Source organism: Schistocerca nitens, chromosome 10 (genome assembly GCF_023898315.1).
Source record: "Schistocerca nitens isolate TAMUIC-IGC-003100 chromosome 10, iqSchNite1.1, whole genome shotgun sequence".
In the NCBI taxonomy this organism is placed as follows: Eukaryota; Metazoa; Arthropoda; class Insecta; order Orthoptera; family Acrididae; genus Schistocerca; species Schistocerca nitens.
In genome coordinates, this window is record NC_064623.1 from 65600409 (window position 1) to 65623329 (window position 22921).

The following is a 22921-nucleotide window of genomic DNA, read 5'->3' on the forward strand; positions in this document are numbered from 1 at the left end:
AATGGCTGCAGTGCGTGATACATGGGATCTTAATCTACATCACCGTGGAGATAGTTTCAAAAAGTCGATCGCACCGCTGAGGTTCTCTCCTTGTTAGAACTGCTTGTTTACTCACACTTTAGTGACTGCTTAGAAAATAATTAATAGCGGAAACACAACTATTTCGACACCAGACATACTAACACGTGTAAGAGATGATTCATGGAACCGCTCTCAGAGTATTTACCTATGGTGGTAGCCGCGCGGTTTGAGACGCCATGTCACGGATTGCGCAGCCCATCTCGCCGGAGGTTCGAGTCCTCCCTCGGGCGTGGGTGTGTGTGTTGTTCTTAGCATAAGTTAAAATAGTGTGTAAGTCTGGGGACTGATGACCTCAGGAGTTTCGTCCCTTAGGAATTCACACATACACATCAACGGTGCCGCTCTCGAAGAGAACTAGAGGAGAATGAGTAGTTAAATCTTTCCCTACGAGATCTGATTCCTGTTGTCTTATCACGATGGTCATTTCCTTATGTAGCTGGGAGTCAATTTCGGCTTTCGGAGGTGAGACCAGTGACCTGTACGATAGGGACTGCGAACCTGTGTAGCGTCAGATTGTCGCCTCGCATCACGGTTAGCCGCGGGCCATAAACGTGACAGCATGTTTGTACCGTAATCCGCCGCGGATAAGTTGTCTTATCGGCAGAACAAGATACAGATAACCTGTGCCCGATTCTGTTGGTCTTATCTGTCGGCAGTCGACTAGCGTGAAGCCAGTGTAGTGTAATGGTCTTTGTGTCCATCGAGGCGATGCCACGCTCTGAGCCGGCCTGTTGACACCACAGCGAATTATTTTCACCAGGTGAGCTGCTTGTTGCCTCTCGTAATCTTACTATGTGGAACAAACACTGTGTTTTAGGTTTATGTGTATCCACCGGGCAGTCATCTCCGTGGAGATGCTGTGAACTACGCAGCAGGCCGTGGGCTTGAGTGGGCGTGTCTGGAGTGTGTACTTAAGGCTGTAGATCATACATAAATCGAGCCCCATCCTATCCAAGCCACGAAGTGAATTATCCAGGGTGTTGATTAACATCTACACCTACACGTACACTCTCCAAACCACTGCGAAGTCTTCTGCAGAGAGTACTTACCATTGTATCTTCTACCTCTTCTTCTTCTTTCTTCGATTTCCGCCATATATGGACCACACGAAATAACTTCCTCATAATTTTGTCTTCCTTCTTGATTTTTCCGTCTTTCTAGAACTGCTTCAATTTCTCACTGTGTTCTCTTCTTCCTTCATTTGCCCGTCCTATGATGCATACTGTTCCGGACGTTCTCCTGAACACCCGCGAAATACTTAGACTTTGTTTCGGAAAGCTGGTCTGTCTAGAATTTCTGCTTTTGTAACGTTCATTTATGCTAAATCTGTTTTCACCTCCCTAAACCAAGATGTCTTCGTTTAGGGACTTTTGTTGAAATGGTAAAATATTTTTTGTCATATACATGTGGGGTCTGTTCTTTCGGACATGTCGGAAACAATAGGCACAATTTTGATCCAGCAGCCACTATGAATGTCCGAAAAAACAAGAACAACCAGGCACACACACACACACACACACACACACACACACACACACATATATATATATATATATATATATATATATATATATATATATATATAGGTTTTGGCTCATCTTCTTCATAGTTTGCGTTTTCTATAAGTAGCCTAAAGTGATTCCTGTCACGTATTATTTCTTCTGTAGCACCTATTTTGTTGGCGTCTTTCTTTACAGCTTCTATCGATCCTACAGCTTTTTTCAGCTTAGTAACGTAACTAAAAAATTTCTTTGTAATCGGTGTTTTTTCCATTCTTTTTAAATGTCCATAATATTTTAGCTGTCTCTTCCTCATTGTATCTGTGATCTTTTATGTATTTTTGTATAGATCTTCATTTCTCCTTTTAATCCACCTATTTTCCTTGTGTTTCTCAGGCCTAGAATTTTTCTTAGTATTTTTCTCTCTCTCTTTTCTCGTTCACCTTTCTTATTCAATGTTAGGCACTCAGATCCATACGTTGCTTGTGTCCTAATAACTGAATTATAATCTTTAATCTTCGTTTGTATGGATATTGATTTCTTATTGTAGGGTACTCCGTGTAGTTGCGCTGACTGCTCTGTCCGGGTGGCTTAGTTATCAGAGTAACTGCGTAGTAAGGAAAAAAGTACGGGTTCGAATCCGAGTCTGATACAAATTTCCAACTTTTCCCCGTTGATACCCACTTGCATCTAATGTCTGTAATTTCTTTGACTCTTAATATTTTAGTCCGTTTTTCTGGGTTCATTCTAACCAAGTGACCATAATATGAAAGTGTCCTTTTCTTGAGAGCATCAGATTTCTTTTTTTCAGTTTGAGTGTACAGTTGTTCATTACTTCTTTTCATTCGCTTTCTCCCAAATTTTCCTGGACCGAGTTTTTTGCCGTAGTACATTCCCTTTCATTTTTCTCCAACTGTCCAGTTTCTCCTTTTTTGTTGAGGATTTAACGTTCCGCTGCATGAAGGCACTACGGATTTATGACCGTATTACAGTGGTGGATCGTTGTTCTTCTAAGAGCGATTCTTTATTGAAAACGTACTTACTTAATTGATAAGTCACTTCCTTTTTTCTGGTGCTGTTTTTATTTTCTTCTTCATCTAGACAGTTTCGCTGTATTTTTCGCTTACGTTTGTTCACCGTATTGATTCTGCTGCATCTGGTATTAAGAATTTTCCACCATTTTTACTGTTCGTTATGAGTTGTGTCTCTCCGGAATAAATGTTTAGTCGAGCCTTTTCCGCTGTCACTCTTAACAAATTGATTTGCTCCGTTGTTGTATTGATACATTCGGAGAACATTGCTAAATGATCGGCAAAGGCTAGACGGTTGAATTCGACGTTCTTGTTTTCATATCCTAATCTGATTTCTTGGATTCCTTTCTCTTGAAGCCTAATATTCCATTCGCTTTCTACCTTTTACAAAATGCAGTTGAAAAATGATTGTTTCAATGCCTCTCTGCGTGCTGTAATAAATCAAATTTTGACCTCACGATCAGTACTGGAGAGATACGTATCGGGTTGTTGTATATTCCTGCAGTCATCACTTAGAACCGATTCCTGGAACGTTACAAGTAGGCTTTCTGGGGATAGTTCCCGTCTATCTTCAAGAGTCTGCCAGCACAGTTTCTTCAACATCTCTGTGGCACTGTACCGTGGGTGAAACCAACCCATGCCTTTAAAAAATTCATATTCATTCTTCAGTCTCAAGTTGCACATTCTTAATTACGTGACGTTTCGATCACTCTGGATCATCTTCAGATATGAAACAAAGTAAAACTAAATATGTACCGTCTAATATTGTACAATAACTTGAAAAGGATTGTGCATGAATGTAGAATTTACATAAGTAGTTGTGTCAGCAAACTTGTTCTTTGTTCAGAGACTCACATCAGAATACTGTGTCCTGCAACTGCGGTCAATGTTTTAAATAGGTCTCTAGAAAAAAAAACAGATAGAGAGCAATTGGGAGAGGTGAAGGAAGCAGGAGGGAGAGCGGTACGGATTTCATTAGCTTAAAAAACGGATCTTGCTGAAATTATAAAAATTATAATTATGTACTAATTCTCATTAAATGTTAATAGTGTTGAAAAATGGCAGTATAAACTACATCAGTACAAATGAATAAAACTATAAAATAGAGCGAGAGACTTTCAGATTGGTTAAAGAAGAAAAGAACAGGTGAGGAGGCGGGTGGCAATAGGGATGTTATGGCTTTAAAGGAGTACCTAAATCAGGATACCCGAAGGCGAGTTTGAACCGCCGTGTGCTAGTGTGTTATAAAACATCTTCCCTTACAATCTCCCCCTCACTTCCATAACTTCCTTACCTGTCGCATCAACCAGCCCCTTCCTTTAGTCAAATTGTGTCATGAATTTCTATTTTCCTCAATTTGATTCAGGACCTTCTCATTAATTATTCGGCCTTCCTCTTCTTGTCTGATCAGTTTATCGTCCCCGTTTCACTCTGTACAAGATTACACTCAAGACAAATACCTTCAAGAAAGACTTCCCAACATTTAAATTTACATTAGAGACAAACAAATTTCCCCTTTTTCAGAATGCTTTTCTTCCATTGCGAGGTCCCGGGGCTAGCAGTGTATTTATCACTAAATTCTACTAGAATCCACATATGTAAATCATGCTCTAAGCCCCCCCTATTCTAACTCCGACTGTTGCTGTTGCACAAGGATAAAAAAAAAATACGCGAACTGACTCTAATCAACCCTGCCAGTGGAGTAGAAGAGAGTTTGGCACCTGCAATAATTTAATTTTATAAATAAGTTAAATAAACCAAGGTTTCATTAGCATAGTGAGGAATGATAGGGTTGCTCTATCGATTAACAGAATGAAAGTTCTGTCCAAAATAACAATATGATTTATTAAGATTAAACACAGAATAGTAAAAGAGATACAGGAAATATTTATAAAACATCAAATTGGCTAAAATAGGAGATTCATACAAACACTATAAAGGTGAAGTTGTCCCTAACTTAGATCGTGAGGTTTAAGACGTAGTGGTATGTGGAGCCAATTCCTTTCCACTCAGATCTCAAGAGAGACACACAGCTAACCCACCAGTAATTGCTGCTACTCGAAACAGAACAAAGTTAGAAAAGGATGAACAGGCGCGCTCAGCTGAGCTCTGATTGTCACCTAGGAAAATCCCTATCTGCCGGTGCTGCGGACGTACATTACCAAACGGTCTTCTTATCTCCCAGAACACGATCAGGCGTACCGCAGGCGAGGGCTGGTTGCTTCGACGTCCTCGACCGAAAGGCGACTGCCGACTCCCTTAGAGCACCCGTACAGGCCGAACACACAACCTTCCCGCCCCCACGACAGTGGCCGTGGTTACGTTCCAATCAGCAACTCGAAAACCGGCGGAAATTCCACTCCATTGCCGGAGCACTACCATTCCACCAATGGAGATTCTTGGCGCCAATTTCTGTGCTGATTTTGCAGAAAGTGCGGGAATTTTCCCGCCACAACTGCGTGGGTACACAAGTCAGTCCCACGCCTCGCTGGTAGCCCGCCAGAAAGTGTTTTCGCAAAGTTTCTCCGAAGTAACGGAACCTCTAGCCCAGCCGCTACTTCACACCCCAGCGGGCGTGTCTCTTGACAATGTCGGCGTCTGCAAAGCATTCACTCGACAGCCTCACACACGTCGGCTTAACGCTCTCCAGTTCCACAGAGCCCGCCTGTCACTGGACCACCCGGGTAGCGAGAGACGCTGCATGGGAAGTCCGCGTGTGAAGGAAAAGCAACGGAACCTCCACCGCATGCAACTAGAGAGGAGAATCGTCAGATAGAAATATGAGAGGGGGCTCATGCCACCTCTCATTGCCCCTACGCCATTTTAGATTGTAATTGGTGAGCGGTTGGCTCACTTAGGAGCAAGGTAGTGAGTCAATCGCCCAAGAACAATCTTACAAAGTGACTCCACATGCCGCACTCTATAAAGAAAATCACTGCAACTGAAAAATGCAGCTCATAGAGGGAGGATTATTTATGATGTAGCCAACTTCACCTTCTTAATATGGAACACTAACACTCACATCACACATCCATACCCAGGGAGCCCCTTCCAAACACCGATTCACGCAGACATTCACGCTCTAAACATGGCCCGGGCATCTGAGCCAAATATGGAGCAGTTTATTCTTTACAATCAGAGTTGGAGTGCTCCGCAATTAAATGCCCAAGATGTTACAACAATTTTAATCATTAAACTAACCTGAACTCACTCACACATGATACTATATAAGTTAACAATCTCTTTGTGAGCTTTCAGAATCTAGTTACAACCTCCGATTCATTCTGTCTCCCTGCAGCAAGAATAACCTTTACAAAATGTTCCCTGAACTGATGGTCCATTCACAATGACAGTGGTGGTATCTGCTTCAGTTTATGGGGACTTCAGGCACACTGTTTGCATACACACAACAATAAACACAAAATACAAAAAAAAACATGGTGTGGAGAACAATACAGTAATCTGTAATAAGAATTACAGTGTAAAACACAAACGCATACAAGGTATAACATACATTACAAAAACAACATAAGAGAAAGAAATTTAAGAAAAGAAACAAGGTTCATGGGCATCAAATTGTGCGTGCACATTGCACAAAGTTCACGACTGTGCTGAGAATGAGGCACTAAATCACATTGTTAGAAATATCCGTGGCACTTCACTAATTCCACAGTACTGACATCACATAAGGCTAAACGTCAGGTGTAGTTGCTACGTTGTGGCAACAGCAATAGGGAGTTCTGGAGTGTCTGCAGTACGCTGTTGAGATTGTAGTCAGACCCACGCATATGATCACGGCAGTACGGTAGGAAGACACAGTGATAGGCTCTCCTCACGTCGATTAATTGTCTCTGAGATCTACTTGTTGGGATACATCACTAGTCTAGGTCTCTTCTCTCGCTGGACAGTACTTTACGTTTCCCAATATTGCAGTTCGACGAGGGATGATGGCACGTGGAGTGACTCCACAAGTGTGTGAGGTCATCCATACAGGATCGAACTAGGAGCGACTATTGTTAAAACTGCTCTCTAATAGAGAGGAGAAGTAAGTAATGAGACCATACATTTGTTAGTGCGGCACGATACTGCTTTGTGTATGCAGATCGGCCAATGCTAGTGAGTTGTAAAAACCCAAACAGGTGAGTATATAGCGTCCCTTTCTGTCCTGAGGCACATGAGGCGCAGGTTCTGACACGATATGTGATCTTCTTCGTGTACTCACGACAACGTGGTCTGCCGCAGGGAATCCCTCCAAACGGCTGCCGCGTCCGGAGAGCTAGCAGGCTGTCGCGTGTGGGTCGCGCGTCAGTGTCAACGGCCAGCCTCACTTTCGCTTGTGGCCTGGCGAGGGTCCCGCGTAATCCCTCAGGTAGGCGGCCGGGTGACTGTCAGCCTGTGGACCGGATGCGCTCGCTCTTCACGTCAGTTGGGGTGCTGACGCTCTTTTCTTGCAGGTAGCCGTAGACCTCTTGTTCCCGCTCCGGCCGGCCTCCGCATTGCCACGATCCTCGTCATCTGCACAATTCTTACAAAAATCTTATGCCTAACTTTTTCCCATGACCTTCTATGTTATAATAAATTTACATAATGAAACATTGATGGTCTGTCATTTCAGACACTCTTATTTTACTTTTATAGTTATTAATCTATGGCAATCATTATAACATCTAATCTAGACATGGAAATAATTTATTTTGATATATGTGTAGAGACCGATCTCAGTATGTACATGGTGTGTGATAACTGATGCTTTGTAATGGATGAACAACTAAATGTGCGGGCCCGCACTAATGTTACTATTAATTATATAGATCGACAGTAGACATGCTCAAGAATTAACTACCATTAGCCAACGATCTACATTCTATGTCCTTTAATTCAATTATGTTGTTATGCAGGTCTAAGTTTTACTGTGCTATAAGGAACATGCAACTATGCTACTTTCGCTCGCCCGTCGTCCCTCCATCTCGGGTCTGTGGTTTGGTGACCTGAAAAATAGCATCTCAACAGGCGCGCGCCACACTTGTGGTAGAAAGCCCCCACAATAATAATCTAGTTATTGTTAAATCCTACAGTTTAACTTATCCTAGTATATCGTACTTTCCCTTTTATTTATTTATTTATTTATTTTATTTATTTATTTATTATTTTTTTTGTTTACCTTATACAAAACTCTTACATAATTCCTGTTACGTTGAGATGTCTCGCTGCTCGCCGCTATTGACGACAGTGATGTGCGCGCCGTACGACATGACCTCCGAGTTTTCATTACGCCTCACTGAAACTCCAGAGACTGGGTTAGCCATGGCTATACAAGACAATAAATTTATAGTTGCAACTTCTTTTTCTATGTTATGCAGTCTTCGCGATCAAAGCACACCTTTCCAGAAGCAATGTAATATGACCAAGCCAGGGGTGGTTCCTGTTGAGGATTCAGTCGCCCAACACACGCCAGCTACACAGTATGTCACGAATATCCAAGTATAAGTCCCTGGTTGTTCATCTGTGACAGTCACGAGCAGCACGCTAAATCCCCAACCAGCACATTGGCATGGGAGGCTTTATGCTCGCATTTCTCTCGTCTAGGGCACCATTGGAGTCAAACGCTCACAGGATCACCCCGACTTGCAAGACAACGATGCTGGCGCAGCTCTGCAAAAAACTATACTGCCCATATTCATCCTCGAAATCACGCAATATACCACAATCTTGCCGTGCACTGACGCGTGCCTGCAAGCATTGGTATGAACGTTTCACGAACTGGTTGTGGCCGCTATTGAGCGTATCACGACTTCTCAGAACGCTTCTAAGAGCACGTTCTTGTATGCGCCCGTTTGTGCGACGTCTCGTCACTCATCTTTATCCCTTAACATGGGCACCAGATAGGAAAGGACAAAAACATTGCTCATGAAAAGGTAGTCCCTCTTATCGCAACGACAGAGGAGATCCCGAACATAGACAAAAAGGAGGATAGCAGCAGTAAATTCTTATGCAAGACAACGCAGCGTGTTAATACTTTAGCAATCTTAATCTATTAATGTAACGATTATTGTTCCCCGAAGAAAGGTTCATACATTTGCCTATTCTAATATGTACACCACTTAAACTACTATTATTCCACGAACTTCTTTGTGTGAGAGAAGTGGTGGAGTCCTATGGACTAGCGTCAATCCCTTCTTAGACTCCCCCTCCTCTGACGTGCATTAGGATTTGGAGGTCTAATTTCTATCTCCCGGTTCTCCTGTTGTCCTTGATTTCGCTCTCTCCAATTACGGTCGCTTTGCCGTTCGTCATTCCTCCTGTCCCAGATTGCTTGTCTAGATTGACCCTGTTCCCTGACGTTTTGGTTTCCGTGTCTCTGGTTTCCATAACCTTGAATAGCGTAACCTTGATTTCCGTAACCCTGGTTTCCTAACTGACCAGTCCGATTATGCGATCTGTTGTCGTCTTCCCTTGCTGGCCCGTGGTATTTGTTATTTTGCGCCTTCTTCCTGTCCTTTGCGTCTTGTTTATCGAAGACTACTTCGAGTTCGCGCAGTAGACTCTTGAATGCATCTATGTCAGATCCACACTTCCCGACAAGTGTCTGTTGATACCTAACTGGCAGTTTGGAAAAGCAAAATTTAATGATTTCTCCGTTGCTATATGGACTATCTAAAAACTGATTCTTCTTGAGTAAATCATCAAAAAATTTGGTTGCGCTTCTATGCCCGGACACTTCCAGTACAGGACAAAATATTATTTCCTCTTTAATCCTGTCTTGCGTTTCCTTTGACCAGTAGGTACGCAGGAATGCACCAACAAATTCCTGATAGGTCCGACACGTCGCTGCCACACCCCGCATCTTTTCCGCGGCTTGGCCTTCGATGTGTCCACACATGAATTCTAATTTTGCGTGGGTTGGCCATGATGACGGTAATGAATTAGTAAACTGCGTCACCCAGCTCTTCGGATGCATCGACCCTCCATTATCTCTGAACTTTTGGAATTTTAGTATCGACAGGAAGTGATTGTGATCAAAATCCTGTCCGATCCTCGCACTGGTGTTGTCACTCGTTTCCGATACTTGCACGTCTGTTGAGTGTCCTGATCTATCTTGCTGATAACTGTGATGTGCTACCTCTGTATCACAGTGGAAGTGGCACTCCGAATTCCCTCTCCTAAGTGGACTACCATTATTTGAACTATTACTAGGTGTTTCTGCGTGTGCATTGTTAGTTCCGCACTCTGTCACTGGGCTGGAGCACGGCGGGCTTTTCCTCGGAGACACAATTCTGTGTACTCCATCATTGGTATCCGAACGCGCAGTGCTCGTGTGCCCGTTTCGCTCTAGTTTTGCTATCCGACTCTCTACTTCTTTCATTTGTTTCGTGATGTTCGTAACCGCAATATTACCTTGGGTTTTTAAGAACGCTAGGGATTTTGAGTGGGCTTGTGTCGCACGTCGCAAGCGACCTGCGAGTTGAGAAGTTACTTTTGCAACTTTCATTGCCCCCATTGCTGCCGTTTTGGCTAGGCCTGCTACTTTTTGTGCTACCAGTGACATCTGTTTTGCTTCTCCACATTCTTTCTTTATTGTTAATAATTCCCCACGAATTTCCCTTATATGCGAAATTATTGCCTCCGTGTCCTTCTTACGCTGTTCGTCAGCTTCTTCTTTCTCCTTCTTACGCTGTTCGTCAGCTTCTTCTTTCTCCTTCTTGCGTTGTTTCTTATCTTCTTCCTTCTCCTTCTTACGTTGTTCGTCAGCTTCTTCTTTCATTGATCGTAGGAAGCTTAGTATTGGGTTAACGTCATCTTCTTGATCCTCTTCAAACATGGGCGATGTAACTCGGGACACCTGGGCGCTAGAGCTCTGACGTGACCGAGCTGGCCTCTGTCTGCACTCGTTCGTTTGACTATAAACTTCTGCTACCGTCTCGACCTGTGTGCCTGTCTCTGTTCCATCCTCCAATTCACTATCATAATCATGGCCGCGACGTTGCTCTAAGATCGCGTCCAAATCACCGTGCTCATCAATGACCCTGTCGTCCTGTCCTGCTAAAAATGTGCCCATCTCATCTCCGAACCTATCCCCGTCAGTAAACTGCCCCTTATCCATTATAGTATCCACTTTTGTTTTAGCTTCGCTCACTAATAGTCGTGCCTTACTTCTCGTGATCATTCATGAGAAACAAAATTTATCCAAAATACACAATAAAAATAATCTACTCCCTGTATTTTTACACATAGACATAAAAATTTCAACAACGCTGTTCCAACGCTGTAATCACAAACACAATTTGATGTGGTACAGAAACCGCACACAAATCCGACAAAGTGCGATGTGGTACGCACACCACATCAACGAAACACAAAAAACAATGAACAAAAAAATATATACACTGAAAACAAAAACTGTAATCATGCGCCGCTACTTAAAACTAAACGCGGAACTACCACAAAAAAACTTGGGTATTAATCAATAAAAAAATTAGAGAAAAAAAATTTGAATGTTCGTACTAAGAATACTGTTTGTTAATCAGTGATTCTCAGGAAAGATCCGAGGCTAAGGGTCGCCATATTATGCGAGGTGCCGGGGCTAGCAGTGTATTTATCACTAAATTCTACTAGAATCCACATATGTAAATCATGCTCTAAGCCCCCCCTATTCTAACTCCGACTGTTGCTGTTGCACAAGGATAAAAAAAAATACGCGAACTGACTCTAATCAACCCTGCCAGTGGAGTAGAAGAGAGTTTGGCACCTGCAATAATTTAATTTTATAAATAAGTTAAATAAACCAAGGTTTCATTAGCATAGTGAGGAATGATAGGGTTGCTCTATCGATTAACAGAATGAAAGTTCTGTCCAAAATAACAATATGATTTATTAAGATTAAACACAGAATAGTAAAAGAGATACAGGAAATATTTATAAAACATCAAATTGGCTAAAATTGGAGATTCATACAAACACTATAAAGGTGAAGTTGTCCCTAACTTAGATCGTGAGGTTTAAGACGTAGTGGTATGTGGAGCCAATTCCTTTCCACTCAGATCTCAAGAGAGACACACAGCTAACCCACCAGTAATTGCTGCTACTCGAAACAGAACAAAGTTAGAAAAGGATGAACAGGCGCGCTCTGCTGAGCTCTGATTGTCACCTAGGAAAATCCCTATCTGCCGGTGCTGCGGACGTACATTACCAAACGGTCTTCTTATCTCCCAGAACACGATCAGGCGCACCGCAGGCGAGGGCTGGTTGCTTCGACGTCCTCGACCGAAAGGCGACTGCCGACTCCCTTAGAGCACCCGTACAGGCCGAACACACAACCTTCCCGCCCCCACGACAGTGGCCGTGGTTACGTTCCAATCAGCAACTCGAAAACCGGCGGAAATTCCACTCCATTGCCGGAGCACTACCATTCCACCAATGGAGATTCTTGGCGCCAATTTCTGTGCTGATTTTGCAGAAAGTGCGGGAATTTTCCCGCCACAACTGCGTGGGTACACAAGTCAGTCCCACGCCTCGCTGGTAGCCCGCCAGAAAGTGTTTTCGCAAAGTTTCTCCGAAGTAACGGAACCTCTAGCCCAGCCGCTACTTCACACCCCAGCGGGCGTGTCTCTTGACAATGTCGGCGTCTGCAAAGCATTCACTCGACAGCCTCACACACGTCGGCTTAACGCTCTCCAGTTCCACAGAGCCCGCCTGTCACTGGACCACCCGGGTAGCGAGAGACGCTGCATGGGAAGTCCGCGTGTGAAGGAAAAGCAACGGAACCTCCACCGCATGCAACTAGAGAGGAGAATCGTCAGATAGAAATATGAGAGGGGGCTCATGCCACCTCTCACCATATGTTCTCTCCATTGGCCGTCATAAGATATTTTGCTTCCGAAACAGCAAAATTCCTCTACTAGTCTAAGAGTCTGATTTCATAATCTGATTCTCTCAGCATCCCTGATGTAATTACACTAAATACCATTGTCCCCTTTTACTTTTCTTGGTGTTCAGGTCACAACCTCTTTTCAAGACACTGTTCATTCCGTTCAGCATCTCTTCTATGTCCTTTTGCCATCTCTGACAGAACATCTATACTCCGCAAGCCACATTACGATGTGTGGCAGAGGGTACATTTCTGTACCACTGTCACTTCCCCATTTTTCAGTTCCAGTCGCTGGAAGAACGATTGTCGGTAGGCCTCCGTGTGGGCTCGAAGTCTGTAATTTCATGCCTACGGTTATTTTCGTGATATGTACGAAGAAAAGAACAGGTGAGGAGGAGGCTGGCAATAGGGATGTTATGGCTTTAACAAGGGAGGGCGTTACACTAAATTTGTAGAAAAATCAAAAATCGAAAAACTGTTTTCCGTTATAATATTAAAAGCGTAGACCAATGGATGTGAAAAAACTATAAAAGGGATAATAGAGTAAATTATGAAAGAGGAAATAAAGTAGCTAGAACTGTATTACCGTCTTAAAATATTAAGTGCGAATCACTGAAATTATAAAACCGTAATGTATTGCTCTGAAAGCATAGAAACTAAAAATGAGAATTTTTTAAAATATGAATGCAGCTGCTGACTTTCTTGGAATGAACATATCGGATATAGCGAAACTTTTGACTGCTCATGCTACCCTTCTCTGTATATGTTCAATACCCCTATTAGTGCTATTGCATACGAGTCCCACACATTTGAGCAATATTGTGGGGTTGGTTGCACGAGTGTTTTGTGAGGAATCTCCTCCGTAGACTGATTTTCCTAGTATTCTACCGATGAACAAAACTGTGCCACCCGCTTTATCTGAGCCTATTGGTCTATCCATTTGACGTCGCTACAAAGCATTACACCTAGGTACAGGGTGGAGCACGGTAAATTGCCTTTTTAGAATTCATGTTGTGGCGGCGCTGTTGGTCGACTAGAGGGGGGAGTGGGCGTGGTTTATAGTGATTGGCGGGAGATTTGTATTCAATTGTTGTTCAGTTGCGATAATACAGTGGACACGTGAGGAGCGCTCATTTTGTGTTGAAGTGTATTTCTTGAATTCCCACTCGATCATTGCAGTGCAGCGTGCTCCTCGTTTGCGATTTGCAGTATCCCCACGCGGACATGTTCCTGGGCGGCAATCAATTTTAAATTGGGTAAATGCATTCAGAACAACGGAGGATGTGTCATCTGTCCGAAGAGGACCTGAGAGAAGCGTTAGAACGTCACAGAATGTCGACCGAGCGAGAGCAGCAGTATTGTAACCTCCGGAAGGCAGCTCGGAAACACGCACTTTGGCATTTCAAGACGGTCTCTTCACCGGATTGCCGCGCAGGATTAGCCGAGCGGTCTGAGGCGCAGCAGTCATGGACTGTGCGGCTGGTCCCGGCGGAGGTTCGAGTCCTCCCTCCGGCATGGGTGTGTGTGTTTGTCCTTAGCATAATTTAGGTTAAGTAGTGTGTAAGCTTAGGGACTGGTAACCTTAGTAGCTCATTCCCATAGGATTTCACACACACACTGTAATGTTGTTACTTTAATTTGCTATGAAAGCGGTACTGATAGACAATAAAAGCAGGTTAAAGCTGTGAGCTGTCTGGGGAAGTTAACCTTGCATTACTGAGCAACTGTTTCACCAGGTATCCAGTCTAGCTTACCAAATTCCCAACCAGACTAACATGAATTATAATCTTTTAATAGGCATACGATAACCGGTGATAATACACTCCTGGAAATTGAAATAAGAACACCGTGAATTCATTGTCCCAGGAAGGGGAAACTTTATTGACACATTCCTGGGGTCAGATACATCACATGATCACACTGACAGAATCACAGGCACATAGACACAGGCAACAGAGCATGCACAATGTCGGCACTAGTACAGTGTATATCCACCTTTCGCAGCAATGCAGGCTGCTATTCTCCCATGGAGACGATCGTAGAGGTGCTGGATGTAGTCCTGTGGAACGGCTTGCCATGCCATTTCCACCTGGCGCCTCAGTTGGACCAACGTTCGTGCCGGACGTGCAGACCGCGTGAGACGACGCTTCATCCAGTCCCAAACATGCTCAATGGGGGACAGATCCGGAGATCTTGCTGGCCAGGGTAGTTTACTTACACCTTCTAGAGCACGTTGGGTGGCACGGGATACATGCGGACGTGCATTGTCCTGTTGGAACAGCAAGTTCCCTTGCCGGTCTAGGAATGGTAGAACGATGGGTTCGATGACGGTTTGGATGTACCGTGCACTATTCAGTGTCCCCTCGACGATCACCAGTGGTGTACGGCAAGTGTAGGAGATCGCTCCCCACACCATGATGCCGGGTGTTGGCCCTGTGTGCCTCGGTCGTATGCAGTCCTGATTGTGGCGCTCACCTGCACGGCGCCAAAGACGCATACGACCATCATTGGCACCAAGGCAGAAGCGACTCTCATCGCTGAAGACGACACGTCTCCATTCGTCCCTCCATTCAGGCCTGTCGCGACACCACTGGAGGCGGGCTTCACGGTGTTGGGGCGTGAGCGGAAGACGGCCTAACGGTGTGCGGGACCGTAGCCCAGCTTCATGGAGACGGTTGCGAATGGTCCTCGCCGATACCCCAGGAGCAACAGTGTCCCTAATTTGCTGGGAAGTGGCGGTGCGGTCCCCTACGGCACTGCGTAGGATCCTACGGTCTTGGCGTGCATCCGTGCGTCGCTGCGGTCCGGTCCCAGGTCGACGGGCACGTGCACCTTCCGCCGACCACTGGCGACAACATCGATGTACTGTGGAGACCTCACGCCCCACGTGTCGAGCAATTCGGCGGTACGTCCACCCGGCCTCCCGCATGCCCACTGTACGCCCTCGCTCAAAGTCCGTCAACTGCACATACGGTTCACGTCCACGCTGTCGCGGCATGCTACCAGTGTTAAAGACTGCGATGGAGCTCCGTATGCCACGGCAAACTGGCTGACACTGACGGCGGCGGTGCACAAATGCTGCGCAGCTAGCGCCATTCGACGGCCAACACCGCGGTTCCTGGTGTGTCCGCTGTGCCGTGCGTGTGATCATTGCTTGTACAGCCCTCTCGCAGTCTCCGGAGCAAGTATGGTGGGTCTGACACACCGGTGTCAATGTGTTCTTTTTTCCATTTCCAGGAGTATATATATATATATATATATATATATATATATATATATATATATATATATAAGAGAATTAAAATAAAACGAAATAAATCAGTTTATATTTGGAAGTTTATTTTAACATTGATCATTAAAATTTCAGGACATTAAACGTGAGTCATAACTAAGCTGGTGCCTTATTTAGGACTGTGAAAATATGAGTTTGTAATCTTACGGAACACATCAAATATGGAGCCAAGATTGGGAGACTGCATACAACACTGCATTCATAAAATAACACACGAAGAACGTTGAAACATATGCAAGAGCAAATTAACCACAACCAACCGATTCAATTTTCACCCAAAGAAATTACGTTCGTAGCACAATCCTGTCCGTCATGTAATTACCACACACTGGTATACTAAATTCATACTAACTCTTTGTCAAATCTTCCCGAAAAGAATAGCTGAGGGCTACTTTGATGATTACACCACATGCTTCACGTGGTCAACTTGGTTTACACAAAGAGTGTAACTCCACAATAATTTTGATGATTAAAATAAATTAGATCGAAAAGCAGTTTACAAAAGAAAAACCTCGAACTGGTTACTATCGTCTTACTATTAACCTGATGGGTCAAACAGTTATATAAGTACGTGGTACTGGTCTCGCAAAGTACACCCCACGTGGGTTGAACATAAAGAAAAGTTGCTATATTGAAAAATATTGTCAAGACGAGACGTTATAATCTCACAAGCATTCGCATTTAAGATTGATGATCTTAGTTAGAGTTACTGATCAACACGTGGTTCCACTTTACTCACAAAGTAGTGACAAAGCAACTACCGGAAGATATTCTAAACTTCACACGCGAATTACACTGCGTTGCAATTTACGATAACATTAGATATTTTAGAGATAAACCTGAAATAAAGGTGGTTAAATTTTCAGTTAGGCTGAACTTAAGAAATCCATTGTCCTGCGGACTTAGCAGACACGCGCTTAGCCGGAGATCTTACCACTTCCGACGCTCGCCCCGGACCGACTGACCTGCGCTCCTACCGAGCGTGCTTCCCAGATACAAACGGAAGTGACCAGAGAGGCAGCTTCCTATACCAACATGACAAGGGACATACAGGACCATACTAAGCATAGAAACCTCTCTGCTTTTAGAAAGCGTAGCTACCTGTTCCGACATTGGTCCTACTGTTCTCTAGCAGACAGGCTTGTCTGCTACCCTCAAGCATGCAACTAGAAACACATTTGCTCATTCATCCTCTCACACAGAAGGGAAGGGGGATGACAGTATCTTATCATATACAGTATATAAAAGAAAGCGGATGTAGGTTCCGTATGAGACTGTGTGACATGAATTACATATAAGAATTACATATAAACTGTGCTTTAAAGTGTATTAGTGTGACAGATCATTCTTGTTTATGTGTAAAAATAACACGTTCCACTGCTCAGTCTCCTCCCAGACAGTCAGAAACGCCACAGTAAATTTAGAAGAGGAATTTATGCCGTAAATGACAACAGATTTAAGAAATTAACATGAAAGGAATCCAACAGAGACCTTTCAACACACACACACACACACACGCACACACACACACACACACACACACACACACACACACATTCTCCGCCTGATTCTTCATAATGAACTGAATTTTCACCCGTGTAAACTGTTCGTGGACCAGCAATTGTCAGTACGGAACAATGTAGCCGGCCGCGGTGGTCTCGCGGTTCTAGGCGCGCAGTCCGGAACCGCGCGACTGCTACGGTCGCAGGTTCGAATCCTGCCTCGGGCATGGATGTGTGTGATGTCCTTAGGTTAGCTAGGTTTAAGTAGTTCTAAGTTCTGGGGGACTGATGACCAAAGCTGTTAAGTCCCATAGTGCTCAGAGCCATTCGAACAATGTAACACTAAGAACATCTTTTGAAGAAATGCTTGCAACCATACCCTGTGACACAAATTTGTTTTTTTTCTGATGAGGCACATTTGCACCTCAGTGCGTGTATAAACAAACAGAATATGCGGAACCCCAGGCAAATTCACCAGAGAAAAAATTTGGAAATATGTGGTAATCTACTCTGTAGGAGTCAGCATGGGTTTCGAAAAAGACGATCGTGTGAAACCCAGGGCCATACACACGGGTTCCCAGGTAGATGCCGTTTTTCTTGACTTCCGCAAGGCGTTCGATACAGTTCCCCACAGTCGTGTAATGAACAAAGTAAGAGCATATGGACTATCAGACAAATTGTGTGATTGGATTGAAGTGTTCCTAGATAACAGAACGCAGCATGTAATTCTCAATGGAGAGAAGTCTTCCGAAGTAAGAGTGATTTCAGGTGTGCCGCAGGGGAGTGTCGTAGGACCGTTGCTATTCACAATATACATAAATGACCTTGTGGATAACATCGGAATTTCTCTGAGGCTTTTTGCGGATGATGCTGTGATAAATCGAGAGGTTGTAACAATGGAAAATTGTACTGAAATGCAGGAGGATCTGCAGCGAATTGACGCATGGTGCAGGGAATGGCAATTGAATCTCAATGTAGACAAGTGTAATGTGCTGCGAATACATAGAAAGATAGATCCCTTACCATTTAGCTACAATATAGCAGGTCAGCAAGTGGAAGCAGTTAATTTCATAAATTATCTGGGAGTAGGCATTAGGAGTGATTTAAAATGGAATGATCATATAAAGTTGATCGTCGGTTAAGCAGATGCCAGACTGAGATTCATTGGAAGAATCCTAAGGAAATGCAATCCGAAAACAAAGGAAGTAGGTTACAGTGCGCTTTTTCGCCCACTGCTTGAATACTGCTCAGCAGTGTGGGATCCGTACCAGATAGGGTTGATGGAAGAGATAGAGAAGATCCAACGGAGAGCAGCGCGCTTCGTTACAGGATCATTTAGTAATCGCGAAAGCGTTACGGAGATGATAGATAAACTCCAGTGGAAGACTCTGCAGGAGAGACACTCAGTAGCTCTTTACGGGCCTTTGTTGAAGTTTCGAGAACATACCTTCACCGAGGAGTCAAGCAGTATATTGCTCCCTCCTACGTATATCTCGCGAAGAGACCATGAGGATAAAATCAGTGAGATTAGAGCCCACACAGAGGCATACCGACAATTCTTCTTTCCACGAACAATACGAGACTGGAATAGATGGGAGAACCGATAGAGGTACTCAAGGTACCCTCCGCCACACACCGTCAGATGGCTTGCGGAGTGTGGATGTAGATGTAGATGTAACGTCTGATGCTGAGGTCATCGGTCCCTAAGCTTACACACTACTTAATGTAACTTAAACTATCTTACATTAAGGACAACACACACTGCCATGCCCGAGGGAGAACTCGAACCTCCGACGGGGAAAGTCGTGCGGACCGTGACAAGACGCCCAAGACCGCTCGGCTACCCCGCGCGGCAACCGTCCCAACGCCCTGGAACGCCTACATTACAATATTGAGGCTAAAATTGCAAGAATACCGGAAGACATGCTTCAATGAGTGCATGGGAATTTCAGAAAACAATTACGGCAGTGTGTGGATTGTGAAGGTAGACATTTCCCAGGTGTACTGTTTACTTTAAACCATGTAGTTAGAAACTTCCATTATTGTTCAATATGAGAAAAATAAAAATGTAAGTTTCTGAGTGTTCATTATTTGTTTACTTCATTCCCAAATCAACAATTTACCGCGCTCCACCCGTTGGTATTATAGGTATAGGGCACTATTAAAACACAAAGGAATCACAGACATTAGCTGCAAGGGAGTATTGAATGAAATCAATGGGGAAAACTGAAAATTTACGCCGTAACGGGATTCGAACCCTCGTCTTCTGCTTATGAGTCAAATGCTCTTACCACTAAGCCATTTTTTTTAATTAGGAGAGAGCCAGGTATCCAGCCGTTTCCACCAAATTTTTTTTCCTCTTCAGCTCTTTTCTTTTTTTTTTTTAGATATGTTTTATGTTTGCTTCGCGCTATTTTCGACAATGTGGTAACGCATGATCTGTAGTACTTCTCTCCACTAAAATAAACAATAAAATTCTTGTTTGAAGTGAAGACAGTGCCTTTTCAGTTCGCAAGATATTTAAATAAAATGTCTGTTTCGAAACGAAAGAGTAGCTCCAGAGAAATAGGTGACTCCTCTTCTCTTCTGGAACAAGGATTTGTCTTCCTTCGTAATAAACATATACCTGCTTCTAAAAGCAATGAGCTGCTTCTTCTGCAACGAACGTTTCTCCTCTTCTAAAACAAAAATTTCTTCGCTTCTATAAGAAACCGGGCTTCAAATGGTTCAAATGCCTCTAAGCACTATGGGACTTAACAGCTGAGGTCATCAGTCCCCTAGACTGAGAACTACTTAAACCTAAGTAACCTAACGTCATCACACACATCCATGCCCGAGGCAGGATTCGAACCTGCGACCGTAGCAGCCGCGTGGTTCTGGACTGAAGCGTATAGAACCGCTCGGCCACCATGGCCGGAAAACCGGGCTTCCCTACTTCGCATTTTTCAGTCAGGGCGCCTCTTTCAGATCAGCGCAGCTGAGAAGTTCTTTGCAGTAAAATAAATAACGATAAACAAAAGTACTACTGAGAAAGACCATTTGGAAGTCAAGCGAAATACTTGTTAATCTAGAAAAGAATTAGTAATGAAGGGAAAATAAAATAAAGAAATAGATAAATATCTTCCAACATTTTGGGAGGTACCTCCTTCTGATGTCTCACAAAGTTAACTAGCCTGTTCCAGCATCGCACGCAGTACTTTTTTAGGGTTCTTCACGGCTACGAAGACCCCACCGTACTTCGCCCCCAGCAGCAACCCCCTACTTCGGCATGCATCTCTCTTTTACTACAATCCGTTATCCGATTCCCTGCTTTTCTAAAAGCGTCTGTAGCTTGTTCCCAAACTGTTTTTGATAGTTATTTTTACTGCATGTTTTTAGTATTGTGTTTGTAAATATTGATTATATTCCAGGCTGTTGCTGGCGCCTTTATTGTTAATGACATAATGAACGAAATTTGCAAGCACCCACAAGATTACGTTATGTTTCTGTTGATGAAACGATTAATTTTCTGCAAAAGTATGGTATTAATCGTTATGTCTTGCCATCAGTCCTTATTATGAAAGCTATTTGTTTACCTACATTATCCCAGACAGTCTTGTTGCCGTTGCAGATGAGACGATGATCGATAGAGTCAACTGCATTACATTTCTGACATACGTTTGTGTTACTTAAACCTACAGATAAGATCTGTCATTCGTACAAACGATGTTATTTACAAACTTAAACCACGCTCCTTGTACGTACGTTGACAACACTTCGTTATGGATATCGCGCCTGATGCTTTTCCAGTTTTGATTCGGATACTTGAGTACCATTGTATTTCGCTTTACGTTTGTTGAAAGACTCTAGGTATACGAGTCGAAAGTCGTTGAGATTTAAAAACGAGCTTATTTTAGTTCCTGTGGCACTGCAGTAGAGCCAAGCAAGTAATGTCAGTCTTTGGATATCCTCCTTACAATGACTCCGAGCCGGCCGGTGTGGCCGTGCGGTTCTAGGCGCTCCAGTCCGCAGCCGCGCTGCTGCTACGGTCGCAGGTTCGAATCCTGCCTCGGGCATAGATGTGTGTGATGTCTTTAGGTTAGTTAGATTTAAGTAGTTCTACGTTCTAGAGGACTGATGACCACAGCAGTTGAGTCCCATAGTGCTCAGAGCCATTTGAACCATTTTGAATGACTCCGAAATCATCGACTGAAGCTTTGCTGGCTCGACTTTCAAGTAATATTGTTATGCCCTCTAGCTCATTATTCAGTCAGTGCAAGAAAGCTTCTAAAGTTACGATAAAAGCATTGATAGTGGACTTCCCCGCGGGATACCATTTTTAATCTCGAAAAGCCTTGTGTAAATTTTTGTTATTGTCTCCCTCAGCAGACTTCTTAAAACAACAAGGAAATGTCCGTTAAAACCCATGTGTATCATTGTATTGAATAACTACTTGTGGCTGACCCTAACTAAGATTTCAAAAAATCTGTTAATGCAAGACCAGCTTTTGTTGATGTAGTCGAAAACAGTCCGATTATACACGTTGTTGTTGTTGTTGTTGTGGTCCTCAGTCCTGAGACTGGTTTGATGCAGCTCTCCATGCTACTCTATCCTGTGCAAGCTTCTTCATCTTCCAGTATCTACTGCAACCTACATCCTTCTGAATCTGCTTAGTGTATTCATCTCTTGGTCTCCCTCTACGACTTTTACCCTCCACGCTGCCTTCCAATGCTAAATTTGTGATCCCTTGATGCCTCAGAATATACCCTACCAAGCGATCCCTTCTTCTAGTCAAGTTGTCCCACAAATTTCTCTTCTTTCCAATTCTATTCAATACCTCCTCATTAGTTATGCGATCTACTCATCTAATCTTCAACATCTTCTGTAGCATCACATTTCGAAAGCTTCTATTCTCTTCTTGTGCAAACTATTTACCGTCCATGTTTCACTTCCATACATGGCTACACTCCATAGTCCGCAGCTCGGGGTCGTGCGGTAGCGTTCTCGCTTCCCGCGCCCGGGTTCCCGGGTTCGATTCCCGGCGGGGTCAGGGATTTTCTCTGCCTCGTGATGACTGGGTGTTGTGTGCTGTCCTTAGGTTAGTTAGGTTTAAGTAGTTCTAAGTTCTAGGGGACTGATGACCTTAGCTGTTAAGTCCCATAGTGCTCAGAGACATTTGAGCTACACTCCATACAAATGGTTTCAGAAACGACTTCCTGACACTTAAATCTATACTCGATGTTAACAAATTTCTCTTCTTCAAAAACGCTTTCCTTGCCATTGCCAGTCTACATTTTATATCCTCTCTACTTCGACCATCACCATTTATTTTGCTCCCCAAATAGCAAAACTCCTTTACTACTATACGTGTCCCATTTCCTAATCTTAATTCCCTCAGCATCACCCGACTTAATTCGACTACATTCCATTATCCTCGTTTTGCTTTTGTTGATGTTCATCTTATATCCTCCTTTAAAGACACGGTCCATTCCGTTCAACTGATCTTCCAAGTCCTTTGCTGTCTCTGACTCAATTACAATGTCATCGGCGAACCTCAAAGTTTTTATTTCTTCTCCATGGATTTTAATTCCTACTCCGAATTTTTCTTTTGTTTCCTTTACTGCCGTCTCAATATACAGATTGAATAACATCGCGGAGAGGCAACAACCCTG

The 22921-nt window shown here is 43.6% G+C and overlaps 1 protein-coding gene across 1 annotated transcript in view; it reads left to right on the forward strand.

The window, feature by feature from the left end:
- The first annotated feature begins 742 nt into the window (after positions 1-742).
- LOC126210262 (trichohyalin-like) overlaps positions 743-22921 on the forward strand; it is a 255624-nt gene continuing 233445 nt past the window's right edge. Inside the window, exon 1 of the mRNA XM_049939452.1 lies at positions 743-841. The gene's annotated coding sequence lies outside the window, so the exon portion shown is untranslated. The remainder of the gene's footprint in view (positions 842-22921) is intronic.